Raw genomic sequence first — 25,335 nt, 5'->3', positions numbered from 1 at the left:
CATTCCCTTACTGTGGCTCATCTTATAGAATTCAGCCAATAAGGTAATATTTCAATATTTGTCTTAAATAATAATATGGAAACATTTTAAGATCTGGAAAAAGCAAAAATAAATGGGAGCAGAAATAAGGACACTTGAAATCTACATTTTTTTCAAATTCATACTGGCAATGTAATTTAATCAACTGTATATATATTTTTAACATCTTCACAGTTGAAGTGAAAGTGTTTAATTATTTAATTGCTGGGCTTTGTTTCTCAGATGTTGAAGTCTAGATTGGAGAAAGATTTTATTTCCTTTGTTATGCAGAAGCTTTCTAGTTTGAGGTAATTTTGTCTATTTTTACTTTTGCTGCCCAGGCTTTTGGTGTTTATATCCAAGAAGCTTTCCCATGTTTTCTTCCAGCAGTTCTACAGCTTCAGGTCTTATAGTTAAGTCTTTAATCCATTTTGAGTTGCTTTTGTACATAGTGTGAGATAAAGGTCCAAATACATTTTTCTGGATGTATATACATAGTGTTCCTGACATCAGTTATTAAGTAGACCATCCTTTCCCTGTTGTGTGTTCTTGGCATCCTTGTTGAAGGTCTGTTGTCTGCAGATGTGTGGGTTTATTTCTGGCTTCACTATCCTGTTTTATTCGTCTCTATGTCTGTTTTTTTTTCTATGTCTGTTTTTATTTAAGTTGATATGGTAATCATCCCATGATGTACACATATATCAAAACATCATGTTGTACCCCTTAATACACAGGCTTGGGGAAAACACTTAACAATAAAATGGCTTTTACTGATTGTGTTTTTAAAACTGTGTTATGGAACATAAAACCCAAGGCAAACACCAGAAATTATAAAATACTTAAAGGACCAAAAGCCATACCCAAGAGAGAGACAACCTGACCCTGAATTAGGGAAAACCTTGGGTTGATCTAGGTGAAAGAAGGTCTAAGCAGAAGACAGATACTTTTGAGAAGGAGAATAATCATGGGAGGGAACACTTTCAGGGATGGGGAGTAATGCAAATTTGCTGGAATTTACAGGGAAGTTGGAAAAAAGTGAGAGATGAGATAGAAGAAGAGGTGATAGGTGAATAATTCTGGGAAAATATTTTAGGTTACATAATTTAAGTGGACATCACAGGCAATAGGAAAGGTTTTTAAGTGGGAAAGAGGCAGAAATCATAGGAGAAAATAATAAAAACAAAAAAGAAATTCAAAACAGTGAATTTAGCCATAAACAAAATGTTAGTTTTAAGTATCATAACCCAAAATTACTCCCCCCCCCGCGACATGGCAATATTTGATCTAGTGAAGCTACATTGTAAAAAATGATTCACACCCTCCAAATATAAAAGGCTGAAGGCTGTTTTTAGCATCACGTAAAATCACATATACCTCTAATCTATTTTGAGAAAATATTTCAAAATATATCTTACTTTTGGCAACTCTCAAGTTACCTTTTTGTAAGGATTACTAAAAGGGCACATTATTTAGATAATTGGATGATGGAAAAAATAGAGAGGATCCCATACTATTAAAAACAGGAAAGAGGCCACAGTGCAGATTTGAATATATATGTATATGTATTGATTTAATAGACCACTGTTGTTAGGAGGTAATTTGCCAAGGGCTTCCCACACTCCCACATGTGTGACTACGTTGATATTGCAAGGCTGTGACTGCTCTTTTATCCAGGTCATTTTTTTCCTCTGGATTTTTGTGCAATTAGAAATATTAAAAGCTGAAATAATGTCTCTTTCTGAACAAAAATGATAAACATAAAAATGAAAGATTCCTTAAACTCAAGATCCCTCTTATACAAAAGTCCTTTTGTGTGCAATCTACTGTGCATGCAGGCTGTATCTGGCCATCCATGTAACCTCCTGTGATACAGGAACAGAGAGCACAAGTTTCTGCCATTCCCGGTATTGGCAGTATAATAAAGTCACTTGTCTCTGACCCAGGAGCTTCACATCTTCTGTCAGTATCCCTGGAACTGTGACAGGCCAACTCATTAACTTGTATGAAGGGTGAAATCCATCTCTTCATAATTATACCAAATAATACAATTAGATTTGAAAGCACAAATAAAATGTTTGGGAGTCTAGAAAATGCTAAATCCACTCATAGAATATAAAAAATGAATAAATTATTGCATTCCACAGAAATTAAATAGGTTATCAAAAATTATCCTGACAAACACCTCAGACACTAAGAATTTTTGGAAAGTTCTTATGATTGAAGAATCTTAAAGACAAATTTTTTCATGGGGGAAAAGAAAAAAAAATTACAGATTTATTTATTTATTCATGAGAAACAGAGACAGAGAGAGAGGAGGAGACACAGGCAGAGGAAGAAGGAGGCTCCATGCAGGGAGCCCGATGTGAGACTCGATCCAGGGACTCCAGGATCATGTCCCGGGCGGAAGGCAGCCGCACAATCACTGAGCCACCCAGGCATCCCATGGAGGAAAAGAGAATTAAGAAAAAGCATGCCAATTTATTCTGTTATACTGGTAAGTATGAGAAGGAATAAACTATGATCAATTCATAGTCTCAATCACGAACATGATTACCAAAATACAAACAATTATCAGTTTAGCATATGAATCAAGTAATGATGTACAGTACATAGGCCCTCAGGTATCAGTTTATAAAACTCCAACAGTATTCAAAGAACTAATGATTTTCATATCTTATTTTACTGGAAATATAACAGAGATAATTCGGGATTGGGATCTGTGACCATGAATTACTATTCATTATTTTTTCATACATTTATTAGTTTGAAAATTCAGTTCTAAACTTTACCAAAATTATATTTAGATGGTTTACTTCTTGAGAAGGTTCATTTTATTTGTATTGATAGTGCCTAGTATAATGTCAGACATTTGGAAAATTATTAGCATTTAGGATTATAACAATAAATAGGCTTTTTTGAAAGTCTACTGTGAGCCTTATGTTTTATTGAGTGCATTAGACATATGTATTTTCATATTCACAGCAGGAAACATGGAAAGTGAAGTTCAAAGAGGTTATGTACACTTGACTTCCTCATTTGCAATAGGAAGAGTTTATTTTGTTATTTTCAGTTTTGCAATGCAAATGCTGTCATATAAAGAGGTTAATTATCTCAAATAAATCCATGAATCCAAAGAAATTCCATCGAAATTCTCATTAGGGATTTTTAAGATGACTAATACTTAAGTGAAAGAGTAAAAATGTAAGAATATCCAACTATACGTCGAAAAGATAAAAAGCAGAAATTAGAGAAGAAAGAAGAGATAGAGGAGAAAGATTGGATAAGGAGTGGGAAGAAATGGGGACTGATCCTGGCTGATATAAAAATTAAAATAAAACTAAACTCAGTGAACTGGATAAAATGTTTTTAGTAAGTTAACTGAGAGCTCAGTGTACCTAGAAAATGAAAGAGTATATATTAGGAAATAATTTTGTGTGCAAAAAAATGCTTAAATTTTGTGGGCCATGTTAAGACTGTATTTTTTAAGTGTAATGAATAATTGGGTTTTATTTATTTACTTGAGAGAGAGAAAACAAGAGCAAGGGGAGAAGCTGAGGCAGAGGGAGAAGGAGAAGCAGGCTCCCTGCTCAGCAGATGTGGGGCTTAATCCCAGGACCCTGGGATCATGACCTGAGCCGAAGACAGACACTCAACCAACTGTGCCGCCCAGGTGCCCCAAGAAAATTGAGTTTTGTGTGCAAGTTGTAACATATAATACATGTGCCAGTTGTAACACACAATACATGTTTTGGGGAAGGTCATTCCATCTGTAGTAAATCAGTAAGTCGATGAGAAACAAAAGCACTTGGGGGAAATCAATTATTAGGTTATTGTGATAGGTTTGGCTAAATAAACTAATTCCCTCAAGTTATCATTGAGTCGGTGCAGTCTTTCTAGGCTTCTCTGACTTGAGTGGTCATTGAGCTTTTTGGCATGTGCTATTGAATGAATGTGTTTCCAGTATGCTATTTTCATACCAATACACCTCAGCCCAAGAGTCATTGTCCAGTATGTTTTACTTCTTTTGATATTAATTATTCAGAAAAAAAAATGATATAGTCAGCAAAAGGCACTAAGATAACAACTGAATGTAGTGATAATTTGATATTAGCTGAGGATCTAGTGTTCAATATTATGCTTATCTCTATTACTAACCAAAAATAATGTTATAAAGCTTATTGAATATGCAAATTTGTCCATAGAGATTACTATTTTAAGATATTCCATGAAGTGTATGTATTAAAGAAAGGATAAACAAACTACTTACACTTACTGTGATTGAAAGAGAACTATTTCTAGGGATTGATCAAATATCATCAATTCAGGAAATCCAGTGTATTTTTCACAGCATGGCTTACCCTCAATATTTAAAAAGTCAAATAAATGCATAAGCTGGATAAGGGATATAAATTTGCAGCTACATGCACCTACAATGTAGTCTTATAGGGTTCTTTTGTTAGAGGATATTATAAAAGGAAAATTATGAATGGTAAAGGCAAGATAACAAGACCAGGAGAAATTAGCTTATATGTGACAGTCTTAGTTCTTTAAAATTTGCTCTAAGTTTTACATATAAACATGAATGGGCATCCTAATTCATAATCATCAAAAACTGGAAGCAACAAAGGGTCCAATAGCTGAAACTATATTACATTCATATAATGGAATGTTATTCCATGATAAAAACAAATGAGCTACAAAAAACATGGAGGAAACTGAAGTGCAAAAATCTGTATAAAAATTGGAAAATTCTGTATTGTATGACTCCAACTATATACATTCTGGAAATGGTAAAATGATAAGTGGAGTAAAATGATCAATGTTTATCAAGAGGGTTGGAGTGGAGAGGCTGAAGGATGAATAGGTGAAGCAAAGGGGATTTGGGGAGCAGTGAAACTATCTTGTATGACGCCCTAATGGATTCATGGTGGATCCATGGCATTATGCATTTCATAATATTCATAAATATGTACAATACAAAGAGTAAAACTTGATGTAAACTGTGGACTTTGAGGGACACCTGGGTGGCTCAGCTGGTTGAGCATCTGTCTGCCTTGGCTCAGGGCATGATCCTGGAGTCCCAGGATCGAGTCCCACATCGGGCTCCCTGCATGGAGCCTGCTTCTCCCTCTGCCTATGTCTCTGCCTCTCTCTCTGTGTGTCCCTCATGAATAAATAAATAAAATCTTTTTTAAAAAGTATAGGCTTTGATTAATAATATATCAATGTTGATTTATTAATTGTAACATGTGTACCACATCAATATAAGATGTTAAATAGTAGAAAAAATACTGTGTTGGGGTAAGGGATATATGAAACTCTATTATCTACTCAATTTTCTGTAAATCTAAAACCTTCCAAAATAGCCTATTAATGTGAACATAAATAAAACCAAAATTAAAAAATTGCCTAAAGAGAGGATTGGCTGTGTAACATGATAAACTGGGTAAAGCAAGGAATTTTTATTCATAGCTGAAAAATTCAGAGGCCGGGATTTAAGTGGTCCATGTCTATCATTTCCTTCTTTGTACATTGTAACAGCAACTGACTAATAAATAAACAGGCCCAGTGATTCTTCAAATACTTTTTAGTTATGAGGAAATGCTGTAGTTATGTGTGTGCCTGTGTTCACACACACACGTGTTTTCATGGGTATATGTTTGTGTAATACAACAGAGATACGTGTATATCATACCAAGGAGGACTTTCACAGATTAAATATTTACTATATTCTTAGTTCTAGATATAAAGATGACAGATAAAGTAGCTCAACTATTATCTCTGGGTCAGGCTTCTGTGCTTAACCTGAATGACTACATATCCCTTTCAATGAGTCTGCAAAAAACTAGTAAAATCCCTTTCTGGTTTCTGCAGCATTTAAGAAAAAGACATTTGTTGTTGTGTGTCCTGTATTCAAATTTCACAAAAACTCACCTCTCTAAAGATTCAATACCAATATATCACGCAAAGACACACACACACACACACACACACACATCCCAGATTCAAAATCTAGCCAGTATTTACATTCCTCCATCTTTCTGATAATCTCTAGACTTGTTACAGAAATGGAAATGAGTTTCTTCGTGACAATTTCACAACATAGAATGGTCATGTTATCTTATTTCTACATATATGAATTAAGAGAATTTTTTGCCCAAAGGATGATCAGATTTGTTGCTTAGGGATTGAAACCACTTATTGTTCCTAGGTGTTCAATTACAGGTGGGGGGAGACGTAACCAATATTATAGCTTGTGAAGCCAAATAATTGGAAAAAACATATAAAATGTCTTCAGGACGGTTTTTTAATCCCTGTGGTGACGTAATGAAGAAACACATCAAAAAAAAAAAAAAAAAAGAAAAAAAAGAAACACATCACATTGCCACCAACTTTACTCACTTATACATACCTCTAAGGCTGGCTTTAAAATAGATACTTTTTTGGGAACACCTGGGTGGCTCAGCGGTTAAGCGTCTGCCTTTGCCTCTCTCTTTCTCTCTCTGTCTCTCATGAATAAATAAATCTTTAAAAAATTAAATAAAATAGATTCTTTCTTCCCATATTAATAAACAAATGAGCAAACCAAAAACAAACTCCGCCCCCAAAAACAAAAAAAAAATCAAAACCAAAACTTGTTTTCCATCAGATTAATTTTTCTGGCAAGGGAAACACTAAAGATGAGAAAAGGGGTTGTACATGGGAACAAAATACTCATTCTTGCATTCCAAGGTCAGCATCATGAAGAGTGACTCAATGTAACATGTCCCCTAACCAGCAGATTTCTGGAGTGAAAGAGGCCACTGGGAATAAGGTCAGGACAATTTAGTGCTTATGCTTCCATCCTATGAATTAGAATGGGTCCCCAGAAAACCACTCCCAAACCCAAGCTCTCCTCAACACAGTCTGCCCTAAATCCGTAGAAACAACCCCATTATATCCTTCATCCTTGAATGTAGGAACCGCAAGAACTCCCAGACTCAGTCATTTCTCATCATTCCAAATCCAATCTTTTTTAAAGCTCTGTAATTCCTTATTCTTCCCCTTATTCGACCATCTGAGTTTCTGACACCTTTTTATTGTGTTTATGGAATTATTTTACATTCTTAGATAAAATTCTTCTCTGACCATTCATTTCAAATTATTTTTCTGATGGAAACATGGATCTACAACATGGCTTCCACTCCTGTATTCTCAATGATATATTATTTTGTTTGCACAGCTCTTGTACCAGTGAGCCTGGATATTTTCTTTAGATTTTATTCCTGGTTTTTGGACATTTTCCCTTTCCTCTCCTTTAAGACTTTTGGGTTTGATTCTCACGCATATTGTCAAATCCTTTGGCCCACTAACCCCCATTGCTGCTTACACCTAGAACTCCTGGTTCAATCCTCCACCCCCTAATAGCTCAAAAATGTTAGCACTGGATCCATTACTACTCCTGCCTTCATCATCTATGATTACATCAAATACATAGATGACTTCCAAATGTGACACTTCAACTCCTTGAACCTCTTTTTGTCTTCATCTCAGCAGTAATCTAACATGGCTTTACTCATGGTTTAGATCTTTTGTGTGATTATCAGCAAGTATAAAATTCCATAATCTAAGTTTCTTGGATCTCATTCTTTGACCACTACCTCTTTTCCCCAATTCACTCTATCACCCCAACCTGGACTAAACTTCATACCCATGAAAACTTCCATTCCATTGATCTTACCAACTTTTCACTGTTTTTCTTTTACTTGATATATTATACTCCTCATTCCTCAGCTTCAATCCCATGATCATTAATTAAGTCATTGCTATGTGCTAGGCACTATTTAATTGATCCAGATATATTATTAAACAAAGACAGGAGACCTCTGCTTTCATGAATCTTAAATTGTAATCATTCTCTTGCATATATCCTAGTGTATCAGTCATCTTGGGCTAAATTATCCTGTGAAAACAAATGACACTCAAATATTTGTGACTTCCTAAAGCAAAGCTTTAAGTCATATCCATATTTTTGTATATTGAGTTGACTTAGGTTTTCCTTCATCAAACTAGGATCAGGGTATATCTTGAACTTGTCAATCACAGTAGAGAGAGAAGAAATACAGCACATTGATGTGATAGTTCTAAGAGTTCCTACTTCTAATGGAGCCACAACTGAAAGAATAACATACCTCAGGATAAGGACCTCAAGAAAGGGCCTGATAGAGGGCCTTTTTTTCTTCCTTTCTCAGTGGTTAACCTTTCTTGGTAAAACTGTAGACTGAACTAATTCCTGCTATCTCTGCTGAATTTCATCTGCACCCATACAGCTGAATATGGCTTGAAGAAGGAAAAAAGAAAGTATACCAACTCATGAACTGGCTAAATTTTAAAAGGATGACCATAAATGTCAAACAGGTTATTAATGATGCCAAGAAATACAACCATAGATCTCTGTTATGGACTAACTCTGTCCTCCCACAGTTCATAATGCAGAAATCACAATCTCAGAATGGGACCTTATTTGAAGACAGATCTTTACAGAGATAATTTAGTTAAATGGGGTTACTAGGTTAACTTAATTCCAATATGAATGGTATCCTTATGAAAAGGGGAAATTTGGGCACAGAGACACACAAAGAGGGAAGATGTCACATGAACACACACAGGGAGAAGACGGCCATCTACAAGCCAAGTAGGGAAGTATGGAACACATTCTTCACTGAGCCCCAGAAGGAATCAACTATATGGACACCTTGATTTGGGGCTCCCAGCATCCACAAATTCGAGATAGTAAATTTCTCTTTTTTAAGCCACCTAGTCTATTGTAATTTGCTATGACCGCCATAGCAAACGAATACAATCACTAAGATATTCACTTGCTTACTCTCCCATCTCACACCACCCCCTCTTCCTAAACCACCAGCAACGCATCCCCCGTAATCAGGCTGAAGCTGACTTCAGTGAACTGACCACTTCACTTCCTACTACTTTGAGAATTGCAGTCATCAGAAAATATCAGAAAGAGCCCTCTTCAGGCTCTCTCCACAAAATACCCCCACATGACACCTGCATTAACATACTCTACATTATTGTCAGATGTCATAATGGAATGGCTTTGTTTCTATCTAAAATCAATCCCTGCACTTACCTCCTTTCATCTATTCAAGGGTGTCATTTTGGCAATTCTCTCTCCCTCCTGCATAATCAATTTTCCTTGTCTATTGCAATATTTTCATTGCCATACAGCCTCTCATCAAAATATTTTAATCTCACTTTCCTTATCACATACAACCTTATTTCCTTGTTTGTACTTGCAGTGAAACTTGTTGATATTATTGATAATTCCCATTGTATGGGAAATGAATAATAAAATATTGAATATTATAAAATATTAAAATATTGAATATCAATTATTCATTTTATTTTAAATTTGCTCATATCACGCCTTCTTACCTAACTCTATTGAAACCATTCTCATTGTGGTGTACACAGCATTGAAGACTCCCTCATGATCATTGCCTCTTAATATGTCCTTGTGTAATTTCTTCCTCTCTAGTGTGCATAGAAATCATGACTGGCTTTTAATCATTATGTTGTGGCAAAGGCAATGGGTTTTACATGATTATATTCAAGTGAATATGTACCAATCTCATGTGAGCCTCTTGCTAAGAGGCTTCCCTGATGACTTTGATGAAACAAGAGACCGTGTTAAAGAGGTTTATGTGTCATGGAACTGGTGGACAACTTCTGGCTAACAGAAATTGAGGACAGCCTCTGGCCAACAGCAAAAGGCAGAGGCTCTCAGTCTAATGGCCCATGAGGAATTGACTTCTGCCAACAACCACAGGAACTTGGAAAATGATCCTTTCACAGTGGAGGTGGGACCTAACTGGCACCTTGACTGTGTGTGTCAGATAATGTCACAGAGCAGAGAACCAAGGAAGGTCATCATAGTCCCTGACTCTTTCTCTCTCTTTTTCTCCAGTCTCTGTAGCCTGCTTTACTGTCTTACTGCATCTCCACCCTGCCCCCACAACCGCTTTCCAGCTCTGAAACCACTGTCTCCTCCCAACTTCAGTGTCAGGTGTACATGAGTTCTTCCCCTACACTCTGTGTGAAAGCCTAGGAGGGCTAGGATAGTCTTTTCCTGGATGCTGGCAAGAGGAAGGTCATTTGGAAAACATAACTTTAGCCATGGGTAAAGAGAAGCTTCATGCAGTAGGAGTTGCATTTTGAAAAGTAAAATGAAAAAAAAAAGGAGGAAATGGTAAATACCATGATACAGTGGTAAATTCTACTAATTTTTAGCTTTTCTCATCATTGAGTTCCTTAGTTTTTAAATATGCTTCCTGAAATCTAGAATAATACTAATAACAGTAAAAGTCATTAGTTTATTTTATCCCACTCCATGTATGAACTCTGTAAACATTTCATAAGCATCTCATATGATCTGAAGGAATCCTCAAAAGGTGTAGGTACATTATTCTCATCAGCACATGAAGAAGTCCAGGCATCTTAAAGAGTTGTCCAAAGCTATTTCTTTTATTAATAATTAGAGCTGAGGTTTAATTATAGACTACCTGACTCCAAATTAATGTGTTATATATACTAAACCTCTCCAAAAGTGTGCATGTGATGCCCAGTTTCTGTTTTATGAGAGCAGGTGCCTCCTGGCAATTAAAGCATGGGCTTTGACACCAAATAGTTCTGGGTTTTGAAATGAATCTTAATCATGTTACCTCATCAACTTTGTTTAACCTCTTCTGTGTGCCTTATTTCTCAACAGGGTAACTGGGTAATGGAGCAAGACTCATATATATGATAAATTTAAAAATATAATGCAGTTGTAGACTTTCTTGCCATGTAACATATTCACTATTAACAATTATTGTGGGGACACCTGGGTGGCTCAGTGGTTGAGGTCTGCCTTTGGCTCGAGATGTGATCCTGGGGTCCCAGGATTGAGTCCCACATCACGCTCCCTGAATGGAGCCTGCTTCTCCTTCTGCCCATGTCTCTGCCTCTCTCTCTGTGTGTCTCCCATGAATAAATAAATAAAATTTAAAATATTGTGAACATTAAGACATCAGAGCCACTTTATCCCAAGCAGGTACATTTCACCTTGTCAATCTGTTTTTTTCTTTAAAAATAGAATTATTTTTTAATCTTCATTGCAAGTATGGACTTGCCTGAATGAATTTTGAGGAAGGTATCCCTGAATTGACACAGTCTGACATAGTAAACTCTAAGAAAACTAAGGAAGCAAAGAGGTTCATAGCAACTTATCAGAACACTGGGAACCCATTACTTCAAGTCAGTCAGACTCCATTCAATTTTGTACCCACTTGAAACTATTACCTATGTCTTTTGACCTTACAGTATCTCACACTAAGTGAAGTGAATTTTTCTTCCCTTGACTTTGGGTTCAACCATGTAGCCTAGTTTGGTCAATAGAATAACACAAATTCGCTACCTGACCCTTTGTCTCGCCTTTTACTACTTTCCCTCTTATGTTACTGTTGTTTTCTATGGGAAAAAACATGCCAAGGGTATTTCACTGGATCCAAAAGGTGGATAGGATACACTTGGAACAAAATCACACCCAACTTCAATGGAGTTAATAAGTCTAATTAAGATCAGTAAACCTCCTAGGTAAACCCAATCAAGTTCTGTCAACAGTCAGCAAAACTTTAGATCCTTAACAATAAATTCTACTTACTTTAATCAGCTCGTTTTGGGGTGGTCAGTTGCATATCATTTCTATGGCAAATAGCATGGGCTGAAGCTCTCTCAGATAGAGAGATGATAGATGATAGATAGACCAGTATAAATATAGAGATATATAGCTATAGATATACACATACACATATAATCATAAAATCAATGCATAGAAATATATGTTTGTATGAGACACAGAAAGAGAATAGGGGTATATATTATACATTATGTCAGCATAGCTACTTACATGAAGTCATATCAAAAAACAAAGTACATCACACTTTATAGCTTTGGCTGGGTCTCTAATTAAGGAAGGATTTTTTTTTTCTGGGTTGGATATATTAAGTCTTCAGAATATGGTAGGTATTACACCTAACTGACCAATAGCAATGACCATCCCATTATTAAAAATTACCTCCTTCATATTCAACCTCAATCAATAATAAATAATGAACTTTGTTCATTAAATTATTGAATTTTGTTCAAACATTAAAACTTTGTTGTAGAAAGTCACTACATATGAAATTTGGTTTAAAAGTTTAAAGTAGCATTTTAACTAAATCCCACTGAGGCTTCATAAACTCTTCTTTGCATTCTTTTTGTAAAAGAACTAATCAAGTTCAAGTAACCATATTTTAAAAGATTCATATGGGTTTGAGGCCATCATCTTTGCCCCTTAAGAATGGTGTGGGAGAATGGGATGATTTGACTAATTCATTACATTACAAATAGTGATGGAGTGAATTATAGATTGATGATCATGTCTTTAAGCAGAACACATTTTATTTAATTCTTTCATCAGTTTGTACTGGCTAATTATGTGTGAGGAGTTTTATTCTTTTATTTCAAAGGCTTGTCAATGTGTGGGATGAAAGTACAGAGAAAGAGAGCAGTTCTTTTTAATTGCTCCCAGCACTGAACGCTCTTTTGTGCATAGTTGGAATGTGAAATAATTTGATCCTCACTGCTTCTATCTAAACAAATTTAGACAATGAAATGAAGATATATAAACAAATATACAAACATATCAAGGTTTTAACATGGTTCCCATTGATCCAGTAAGGTAGACTCTAAAATAAAAGCATGGGTATAGATGAATTAATGTGAATAATTGTTGGAGAACAGACTGATAAATTTTTCCTGAAATTTTTCTTTGATTTTTATAAATACAGTGACTCAAATGTAAAAGTTTGCTAGGTAAATAAGATCTGGTTAATTTAGAGCTCTCTAAATACTCACTTTCAAAAATTTAGATGGAAAGATCGATGCTGATACTCATACTAAATGCTTCATATGATTAATTTTAACATCCTCCAAATATATTTTATGCTTATACATTCTTATTTGAAAATAGTGATCTAAAAGTCAAACTATAAAATTATTCAGTAACTTATTTTATAAATTAAGCTAAAGAAAGTGAAATAATCGGTGTAGGTAAGTATATACAGACATTTTCAATGATTTATTGAAATGATTTGTGTAGTAAATATGCTATGAGATAAGTAAATTTTAACTTAAAATGAATATAATTTCCCCTCAAAATAACTATAATTTCCTAGACATCAGTATATCAATGTGAAGAATAAATAGGCCAACAAAAGGTATAATGAAATTCAATAGAATTCATATATATACATTTATTTATTTATTTATATGAATTCTATTGAAACATTTTCTCCAGGATAGGAAAATCAGTATATTTTAAAGAGCTGGAGAGGAACCTAGTATTATATATATCACAATTGACTCTAAGATGACAAAAGTTAAAATATATTTGATTTGATTTCAGATTTCTCTTGCTAGTTCCGGGCACAGTTCTTTGTGTCAGCTTCATTTTTATGTCAAGCTATGTAAGTGTTTGGTCACTATTTTTATCTATTTTTTGGAGCAATTTTTCTCTCTAATACCTCTTACTCGCTTAGCAACTGAACAGTAGCAGCCAACTCCAGGCTGATGCCAGATCCAGTCTCAGCAACGTGAGTAGCTGAAATAGCCCACAACTCTACATCTTCAGTTATCTAGGATTCTCAATCATTCCAGTAGAATGTACCTTTAGAGATTAATAAAGAATCCATTTATTAGGAAATAGGAGGTTTGGAAATTCATATAAAGCAAAACAACACGAGTAAAATTATATACCCAAATCTCCATTAGTGTGTGTGTGTGTGTGTGTGTGTCTATCACATCACATCTTGTGATTTTTGTTCTAGTTTGTAATTGTTTACTTTCTCCTGTGTTCTCTCTTGTAGGTTTTACTAATCATTTGTTTTTGTTTGCACATGTGCATTAATTTAAAATTGGTAACTATTATAGGAAAGGCTATATTCAGACGTAGCCCTGGAATGTAATTTTGAGTTTTATCAGATTAAAAACCCTAATATTTGAAATCTGTTGCATTTGTTCCCTAAAGTAATTGTTTCCATGAACTATGTTTTTTGCTTTTATGCCCATAGTTTATATTTAGAATTGAGCCACACAATTTTTATTGTTTCATTCAAGATGATTTTACATGCAAGTAACCACAAAATCTGGTTCAAAGTGGCTGAATCAATGGGAGATGATTGACTTATGCTTATATCTTAGGGAGGAATTCTCAGTCATTTTGAGGGGACATTAACATTGAAGATCTGTTATCTTCACTTTTTTTTCTGTTGTTTTGGATTCAAACTGGATCTTTGTGGTTATGAGAAGATTGTAGACAATTTCAAGGACTAGAAGATAAATCATTCAAGACTAGAAGAAAAAAAACATTTCCCAAAAATTTGAAAGAAAGTACAGGCTTATGACTTTGCTCACCTGATTATCTACTCAACCTGGAAGATATCACTGTGGTGGTTCAGCTAGGATTATGCTGATGGGCCATTCCAAGCAGACTTCTACCTGAAGGTCTGGATGTGACCCACCATAAACCCATAGTAAATAGAGAAGTATGACAGTGCAAATTATATTACTTTTAGAGCTGATAAGAGATAACTATAGCTAACATTTTGTAAGTGTTTCAATTTATTAACCATTTGCTGGACAGTTTAAAAATATTACAATTCCATCCTGTAAATAAATCCTATGATATAGATAATGTGCAAAAAAATTATTATATAGATTATTATGTACTTTGTCATTCAACATAAGAATATATATATGTGTGTATATACACACACACACACACACATATATATATATATATATGGATATGTAAGAAATTTCTTTTAGATTTAGGTGCTGGGAAAAGCTACATTTTTCCCCTGAGGTATGAAATGTGTTATTTTTCATGATAAATAAATATATATATATATATTTTAATATTATATATTATTGTTGCTGATAATACAAATATATTACATATAATACACACAGTAAAATTTTATTAAACAATAAAAATCACTTAATTGGCTAAATTTTCTTTTTTAAAAAACTTTTTAATTTTTAAAAAATATTTTTATTTATTTATTAATGAGAAACACAGAGAGAGAGAGAGAGACATAGGCAGAGGGAGAAGCAGACTTCATGCAGGGAGCCTTATGTGGGACTCAATCCCAGGTCTCCAGGGTCAGTCAGGCCCTGGGCTGAAGGTGGCGCTAAACTGTTGAGCCACCCAGGCTGCCCCTAAATTTTCTATTGCAAGAAGCTCAGGAACAAATCTGGTGCTAAATGTTAATAACCATGTGTGACTCTAGTGCTTACATATTAATAATGCAATTTTCCTTCATTTTCAATCATCCTTGAAAATGATATTTGAGAGTGGCAACAACCTGATTTAAAATTTGTTTCTTACCCTTCTGAAATAATGATAAAGTCAACAAGAGCAACAAATACTTTCAACAATACCAGGAGAGAATATACTACAACTCTAGATAATCTTTAAATAGAATAGGATGGGGGAAAAAACTCCCAACCAAACATCAAACACTATTTTATGTCTATTCTCACCCCATGGATATAGAAAGCTTAAAAGAAGATGTGGAAACTCCATGACAAAAAGCAGCCAGGAACAGAGGACTCAGAGGAAACATACAGTGCCATTCTCAGAGAGTTGAAGTGAAATAAGCAACATAAACCTACTGAAAACAGGCTGGGAATTGGGTTAGTTCATAGCATTCATAGAACTGGTTGTGGAATCATAGTGACAGCTTTAGGAGAAGAATCAGAGAGGACAAGGCATGCCTTGGGGATGAGGTAGTGGAAAAAGTGAAGAAAACAGAGAAATTAACATGCAGAAATGGAAAAGAAAAAATATCAATTTTTCCTGTCTCATAATCATATATCAAAATATATACAGCATTGGGCAGAATTGACAAAAGAGGAAAATCATCAGTAGGAACCCCGCACTCTCAGTAAGAATAAAAAAAGAAAACATCAACATAAAACTACTGTAGAGAGATGTAAAATACAGGTTTTCTACTAGTAGAAAATCTCAACAATAAATATACTATGAAAACTCACATAGCATTGCAAAGTGAACTAAATAAATGTCATAAAAATGTAAAAATATGAAATATTGGCTTGAAGAAGAAATACAAAATCTAAGAATAGATAGATCAGACTACAATGAACCCTTAGTGAACAATATTGAATCAAGGCAGAAAAATAATCAGGACAGTGTATCTGAGATATCAAAAAAAGAGGTACAATGAACCAGAGCAAAAGTGGTAGAGATGGAAAACAGGCAGAGGAGGTGGAACTTTTGTATTATTGGTTTCCTTGAAGAAAAAAAAAATCAAAATAATGGATCAAAAGTAATATTTCAAACTATAATCTAGAAATAATTCCAGAAATAGAGCAGAAGATATTTGCAGTCTGTCCTGTTATATTTGGATATTGCTGTACTATACTTTCTGACCAATGAATGGATTGTGCATGGAAGTATTTTGGGAGACTCTGGGAACAAAGCACTTAATGTTTTTGTGACTTTTTGTGTCTTTTTCTCCTGCCCCAATGATCTTGAAATCCCATATTTGGATAGAAGGGCAAAGAAATCAATGCCTTTGGAATAATATACCAAACCATCACATACAGGAGATTTAAAGAGAGATTTGCTGAGACTCATTTCAAACTGTGAAAGAAAGAAACTATTTAAATATACCATTGAAAATTTGATGGTTCTTGTGGCAACACACCTGAACCTGTACTGCTTGATACAATGATTCATATTAAAAAATATGAGACAAAAAAGAAACTGAGATATGATTTTGTGAAATAACCTATGTAGATAAATTGTAAAATAAATGTCAAACTCTATAATTGCTGAATTCTAGAATACCTTTGGGTAAATCCTAAGCATTGTTATTTTTAAAAGCTATTCTAGGTTCATAGCTATGGCTGAAGGCTGCCTTTAGTGAAATGAAGACTGTACATAATTATGAAATGTTTCAGTGAAAATCTGTTTCAAAACAAAATACATGGAAAATTTATCATTACAGAAATCGTTATTTTTCCTCTCTAGAAGATAATCATTTCAATGTGATTCCATATCATCATGTATGATTTGCACCTGTTGATGTTTTGCAAAATTCTTCGTTTCTAAGATGATTGCTTTGTGTAGTTTGCACTTCTGCTATTTGAATTTGCATCATCCTCTGAAAAACTACTTGTTTCTGAACTAGGGTTCTCATTAAAGTTTTCATAGCTGATTGCAGTTGATGTGTACTGTATAATCACAAAGCTTAGTCACATAGCTTGGAACAAGTATGGCATCTAGTCTTTCTTAGAAAGTAATTAGGTAAAATTTAACATCTTTAAAGCTAAAATCGCCTTTTCTTTAAAATAAAAGTTCTTTTCCACCTGTCTTCAATTTCATTTTCATGTCACATTTTAGCTTTTTTTAAAATCCCCTTAATTATTCCTCTTTCTATGTTTTCTATTTTTATTTGTTTTGACTCAGCATCCTCAGTAACTTCTGCATCTTTTGAAGAAAATTGTATTTTATCATTTCCCCTTGAAAAATAACTTTAATGGATTATGATATAAAAATCTATATTTATTGCCTATATTCTCATCATAAGACTTCTCATTAATAATCTTTTCATTTACATAATCCTCTTTGTAGTAGCTCTGAATAAAATCATTTTTCATCCATTATCTCACTCCGTGTAAGATCATGTTCCTTCTTTAGGAAAGATTTCCTTTTAATATATAAACAAGAAACAGATAAACCTACCATGGGCCTTATATGTTGACAAACAATTAAAAAGTTAGCTATGATGCTGTGCAAAGGGAGTACTCAAAGAAGCCTGAGTGGGCATGGAAAAGTTGAGGACTTGGATAAGGTACTTTAAAGGGTGGTAAAGAAGAAAATATTCCTAAGAATAATCCATGTTCTATGCTATCCAGCAAGCAATTTCATGGCATTACTAGCATTTTCTAAGTCTATTGTCTCTCTCTCTCTCTCTCTTTTTTTTTTTTTTTTAGAGAGGGAGAGGGGAATAGGAGAGGGAGAGAGAGAATCTTAAAAAGGCTCCACACCCAGCATGGAGCCTGATGCAGGGCTTTATCCCACAACTCTGAGTTCATGACCTGAGCTGAAATCAAGAGTCAGATACTTAACCAACCAAGCCACCCAGGAGCCCCTGTTCATTGTCTTCTTAACAATATATTCAATTGACATTCCACATGTTGAAAAGTTAATATCCTGAAGATGCCTATTGTGGTCAAAAGCTATAAATTTTGCAAGGTTTTATTAATAAGATAGTCTGTGTATTTAATTGTGCCTCCCATGTGATATGATGAGCTTCTAACACCCACTACCACAGAATGTGATCTTATTTGGAACTAAGGTCATTGTATTTATAATTAGTTAAGATGAGGTCATTCCAAATTAGTTTGGGCCTTCATCCAATATGACTGACTTTAAGAGGAAAGAAGACACATAAGGAGAATATCATGTGATGATAGAGGCTGAGATTGGAGTTGCATAGCCACAAGACAAGGAATGACAAAGACTCTCCCCCACACCAGAAACTAAGGGCAAATCCGACTCCTCCACAGTGCCCCAGAGACCTCAGAGAGAATACTCCTTTTAAACAACTTGATTTGGGACTTTTATCCTTCAGAACAGTGAGAAAATAAATTTCCATTGTTTTAGGCTACATGTACTATTGTACCTTGCAGCAGTAGCCCTAGGAAACTGATATACCAGTGAACAATAATATTCCATCTAGTTTGAGTTATAGCTTGCTAAGATTTGGGGAAGCTATCTTTCCCCAAAGTATCACAAATCCATTGGTATTGCAGTTTATCCTATTTTATTTTGTTTTGGGAATACAGTAACAATATGTTAGTAATATAACCATTATAGTTACCATAAGCATCAATTTTGAAAAATTATGGATAAATAAGAGAACAAACTGGTGCTTGCCAGGGAGGAGGTAAGAGGATGGATGAAATAGGTGATGGGGATTAAGAGTACACTGATCTTAATGAGCCCTGAGTAAGGTATACAATAGTTGAATCATTATATTATACACCTGAAACTAATATCACTTTATGTTCAGGGATGCCTGGGTGGCTCAATGGTTGAGAGTCTGTCTTTGGCTGAGGGTGTGATCCCGGGGTCCTGGGAATGAGTCCCACATCAGGCTCGCTGTGGGAACTTGCTTCTCCTTCTGCCTGTGTTCCTGACTCCCTTTCTCTGTGTCCCTCATGAATAAATAAATAAAATCTTAAAAAAAAAAGAAACACTGTATGTTCAATTAAAAAAGAAAAATTAAACTAATGTGTGGAAAACTCAGCCCATGCATAGCAATATAACTGACAAGGTGGTAGCCATTATGTTTTGTTGAGCAACTATTCTAAATGGCCAATGATGATTTCACACCTGTCTTTAAATATTTTGACTAGCGCTCTTGGAACACATCATTTAAATTGTCATTTTTTAAAGTTAAGAATAATGCTGGACAGTTAAATGACCATAGAATATTAAAGAAGAAATAGATTTTACATAAAAAAATGAAAACACAAAATAATAACTTAGAAAACAACTTCCTGGAGTAGGGTTTCAAGTAATATCATACTAACTTGAAACATAACATTAACCACAATGTGACTACAGATGTTGGAAATGCCATTTGAGTTTTTTATGATATACATTTAAATATCTGTGAAATCTTATACATGGGCATCAGCAGAAAAACTTATATCCTCTACAAAGCAGGTTGTAACACCCGTGACTACCATCTATTGAAGAAATGATTTCAATCCAGGTATTAAGGAGAGGTGCAAATGAACCACAACAGAATAGTCAATTGGTAGTTAAAATACTTCCTCGATATGAGAATAATAAAGCATTTTAATACAGTCTGTTTTATTGTATTAAAACACTCATCCTTAGCTCTTTTAAATTTATTTAAAATAGTTTGAGGTTACTATTGGATTTCCTAGAAAGGTTTGGAATTATGAGTTTACTCATAACAACATAAAGAAGTTTGGATTCTTAATTTTAAATGTCAGGGAAATTCTTTTTTGAGTCTTCTCACCCCTGTTATTTTCCTCGTGATTATGGCAGTTAGCAGTGCGCCAGGATGACTATCCTGCTGTGGTGTTAATCAGATGAGAGAAGATCCTGCTGGGAGTTGTAGTAATTACACTGGGATAGTTCATCTCTTCTTGAACTCTCTCTAGGTCTTCATTTTTCCTAACAGCAACAGTGATACTAATTAAAAATGGATGTTAATTATAAAAGTTTAAAATATCCTTCCTTCACAAGTTAGTATAATCTTTTCCACCAATGAAAGAGACAAGTTTTTCCATTCTTGTGGCACTTTGTCTAGCTCTTTAAAATGAATAAAAGACATTTTTGTAAATGATAAATGTTACTTTCCACAGGGTCATATTTTTCTTCCTTGTTTAAGGCATATTTTAGTCCCTAAACCCTTTTCATTTATTAATAAGTAAATCTTCTATTAAACTTTATGGCTTATAAAATTGGCATCCTGCTTACAAAGAGTAGAATGTTTATTGAGGCTTTGAAAAATCAATCTTTATTTATAGAGGGTTACTAAACATCAACTAGCTGCTTGATGTTTTTTTTTTCAAGAATGACAAATGCAAATAGAATTTGATGTTAATGTATGTATTTATCCATTGAGGTGTTTCAGCTAAACCAGTTTTTTTCATTGCAATTCAACTCATATGACCTGGTACTGCAAATGAATGTGAATAATATTTATTAATAAAAATGTGTCTCTGAAAATAATAAAATCAGCCTAAAAAAAAATCCCAAGTGTATTAGTAACGTATGTCAGTCATATAATGGAGAAAATTGGTAGTAAAATTGTGTTAAGAGGATATGAATAGGGATATTATTATAAAAAATCTCAGGCATTTATATGCTTAATTTAAACATAAAACAGTAATTCAAAAATTGGAACTAATAGTTGGCTTCAATTTAAATGTATTTTTTACTTTGCATAGAAAGTATTAAAATGTCCAGAAAACATGCTCTAAGAGAATAAACGTTTCTGACTCATAAGCACCAGATAAAGTTCTAGCAATTATTCTATGAAATCTGGGACAAAGAAGCTAATTGAGTGTATTATTATAAAACTCTAGGGGGAGAAACAACAAGTTCAGCAGAACTGTCAAAGGTTTAGAATATCTCTACTCTTTATAGGATTAATCTCTCTGGAAGCACAAGATCTGAAGCAAATTATGAAAGAAGCAATCACATTTTAAGTGGTAATGTGACTGAAGAGATTGTCATTTTATGGATAACCAGAGCATCTTTAAATATTAGATACTCAAAAAAGTTAGGGTTTTCAATTTAATCCTCCATCAAATTCCTCCAAAACACACTCACATATTAAATAAAATAGCTTAAATAAAATAAATTAAATATTAATGTTACTTAAAAATAAATCTTATTCACAAGTTTTGTATATTTGAGTACTGTAAATAAATAATTCCCAGTACAGCATATTTTTTTAGAAATTTTTGATATCTAAATTTATTTAACTCTATGATATTTTTGTTGATTCTCTGATACTTTAATTTTAAAATTCAGAATATATAGTGCAGGATAGGAATGCACAATTCAGGTTTACCCTATAAACATTTTCCCAAAAATGAACCATTTGTGAAGGCCTGCTTTTCCAATTCTCTACTAGACTTCCAAAAAATGGTTTTGACCCACATGAACTCTATGTGGCGCCAGATTTCACTGTTTAAAATGGCCCCCAAGCTTTCTGCTGAGGCACTGTCTAGTGTTTAAGCACAAGTAGACTGTAATTTGCCTTATCGTGAAAATATGTGCATCAGGTGGGCTTCATTTAAACATGAGTTGTAGAATAGTTGAATGTGAGTTCAACATTGGTGAATCAACCATGTGTGTGTGTGTGTGAGAGTGTGTATGTAGTATCTATACACAGAAACAAACATCACAAAAGGCTATGTATTGATTGGTTGGCAAAAGTCTGTGAGCAGAAGACCTAACCCTATATTTCCCCAAAGAGCAATGAGTCAGTATTCATTAATTCTGTGATCTCTGAGACTTTATAGAATACAACTGCTGGGAATAACTAGAATTGACCATATTTCCTTACCTTGATATTTTTATTTATAGAAATATTAATTTATTACCTGGTATGAAAATTGATTAGTTCTATCAATCACACTTCTGGTATTTATTTAAGTGAGTCAGTAATTTACATCTACACACAAACCTGCACATAGCAGCTTTAGTCATAATTGTCAAAGCTTGGAAGCAACCAAGAAGTCCCTCAACAGTAAATGGTTAAACAAACTGGTGCATCCAGGCAATGGCATGCTGTTCAACAAAATAGAGAAGTGAGCTGTCAAGCCATGAAAGACACAGAGGGACCTTAAATACATATTGCTAAATGAAAAAGTCACTCTGAAAAATGCTACATATTATATGATTTCAACTATATAACATCCAGGAAAAGATAATAATAAGGAGATAGTAAGAAATTCAGTGGTTGACAGTTTCAAGAGAAGGGAGAGAGGAATGAACAGGTGGAGCACAGAGGATTTTAGGTAGTAAAACTACTCTCTATGACAACCTAATGTTGGATACATGTCATACATTTGTCAAAACTCATAGGATGTACAATACAAAGATTGAACCTTAATGTAACCTGAGTTAGTACCAATGTATTAATATTGGTTCCTTAATTATAACAAGCGTACCACACTATTCAACACGTTAACAAAGCTGACTGTGGTGGGGATGCTGTGTTGAGCAGGAGATGAGAACTCTATACTTTCTGCTCAAACTTTCTATAAACCCAAAATTGCTCAAATCATAGTCTATAAATTTGAAATTAAAAAAAATGGTTCAGTTAACCTTGTTAGAGTTAAGTCAGATAAGCCAAGTTTCGCTAATTTAACAGAAGTAAAATGGGGATTTAAGATAATTAAGAGTTCAGGAGAAATAGGTTTTGAGGCACCTTAAAAAAAAAAAAACACTGGAAATTACAGTACAGAATTATAGCAGCATCTACAAGTACAAATACTGTTCTTTCTGCTACCAAAATGGCTGCCATTGGATCCTGAATGCTATGACAAACATCAACCCTAGCGCTATTCCTGCAAACTTGAATTTGTTGCCACAGAGACAGTACTCACAAATAGGTTTTTCTGCTGTGCCTTCATTTTTGGGTCACTGTCTCCTGACTGAAAGTTCACAGCCTGTTAGGCAATGAACTGAGTGTTGGTCTAGTGCTTGCACCCTACTAGTCTTTAAGGGAACTCTGCTTTCAACTATGATGTTTAAGATTTCTCCATGCATAGAAAAGAGGTTTAGATTCTGAGAAGTCAAACAAAAATGTTAATTGCTAGCTGCCATAACATAATGTTTTAATAGAAGAGGTAATATAAAGATTTGCCAACCCAGCACTCCTATTCCCTGTAAAAACTGAGTTGATGGACTAGCAAGAAACAGTCATGCTTTTGAAAACTCAGACACCAAGTCAGGATTTGATATACATTTATTATTTTTTTTAGATGACAACCCAAAGCCTGACTAATGCTTTGGAAGCTACACTTCCATTCTCTTTTTATTTCTCTAATACCAATCTGGGCAATTTCCTGTTTTACTATTTTTACAAGCAAGTTACTTCAAAGAACACGTTACTTATGCCAGACTCCATCCACTGCACTCACCCACTTTCTGTCCCTATAACATCATTGCAGTTTGTCTTACTAAGTTACCAATGCTCTCTAAAATTCTTTTTTTATTATTTTTATTTTTTAAGATTTTATTTATTTATTCACAAGAGACACAGAAGAGGCAGAGACATAGGCAGAGGGAGAAGCAGGCTCCCTGCGTGGAGCCTGATGTGGGACTCGATCCCAGGACCCCATGATCACGACCTGAGACAAAGGCTGACACTCAACCACTGAGCCACCCAAGTGTCCAAATTCTTCTTCTTTTTTAAATGTCATTGCAGTGTCTACTAAAATCAAAACTACATTTACTGTTGAGGACTCCCACCTTGAAACACGCTGCTTCTTCTCTTCTGTGAAGTCATGATCTCTCTGTTTCCATCTATTTCTTTGACTGCTTCTTAGCAATTTATTCAACACCTATAACCTAGGGTCATGAAGCTTCTTTATATACTCTCCCCTGGATGAACTCACCCAAACCTGTTACGTTAAGCACCACTCATATACTCCTAGTTCTCCCATCTAATCTCTATATTTCCACTTTGGTATAGACCCAAATTTCCCTCGGTGTAGCTAGACGTGTCCTCCAATATCTCATAATCCTTCTAAGTTAACACACCCTACAAGACTAAAATCTAACCTTCCACCTTTTCTAAATTAAACAGTACTGTTATACATATGTTAAAGCTTGGACATTGTCCTAAAATTTGCATTTTCTCTTGGTCATCACAGCTGATCTGTTCCATAGTTCTATACTTCCTGCCACCTAAATAGCATGATTCTTTTCCTCTTTATTTCTATTTCCAATGTTTAGTTCAACTCTTAGTTTCTCTCTCCAAAGTTATTACATTTTGTGTATTCCTAATGGTTTTATGCTCTCAATCTTTTCCCTCACTACTCCCTTTTCTACAGTGTGTATAGTGAAATTTAACACAAATAAATCTCTTTCAGATTCTTCAGTGGTGTGACACAGTCTATAAAACAATCATGCCTTCACTTGGCAACCACAGCCTTCACAGTGTGGTTCCAACTACCTGTTCTTAATTCTGAGATTTGTTTGTAATGTTAACAAAACCTGACTCAACTGTTCACATTTGCCTGTGTACATCATCTTCTTTTCCAATTCGGTGGCAAGTGAAGAGGTAGAATGATGTATACTAGAGATATATGGCTAGGATTTAGATAAATCTGAGTATAATCCAGGCTCTTCATCTAACCTATACCTTGAGCAATGTCATTTCTCTGGGCTTCGGTTTCCTGATTTGAAAAATGGAAATAGATCTGAAAAAGTTGTGATGAGTTATAAACAATTTACTTTTGCTCAAGAGTTTGGAACCCTACACAAACCTTTTGTAATCCACCATTTTATGCATTCATTCATCAATTATTGAGTGCTTTCTATGTGCCAGACAATACTCTAAGAATGAAAGGTGTGCATATTTCTGTGAATAAAACAATTATATTTCCTTTTATTTTCCTTGTCCCTTTCTCTTTCTTATT

Source organism: Nyctereutes procyonoides, unplaced genomic scaffold (genome assembly GCF_905146905.1).
Source record: "Nyctereutes procyonoides isolate TBG_1078 unplaced genomic scaffold, NYPRO_anot_genome, whole genome shotgun sequence".
In the NCBI taxonomy this organism is placed as follows: Eukaryota; Metazoa; Chordata; class Mammalia; order Carnivora; family Canidae; genus Nyctereutes; species Nyctereutes procyonoides.
The sequence above is the reverse complement of the archived record's forward strand: the minus strand, read 5'-3'. Positions refer to the sequence as shown.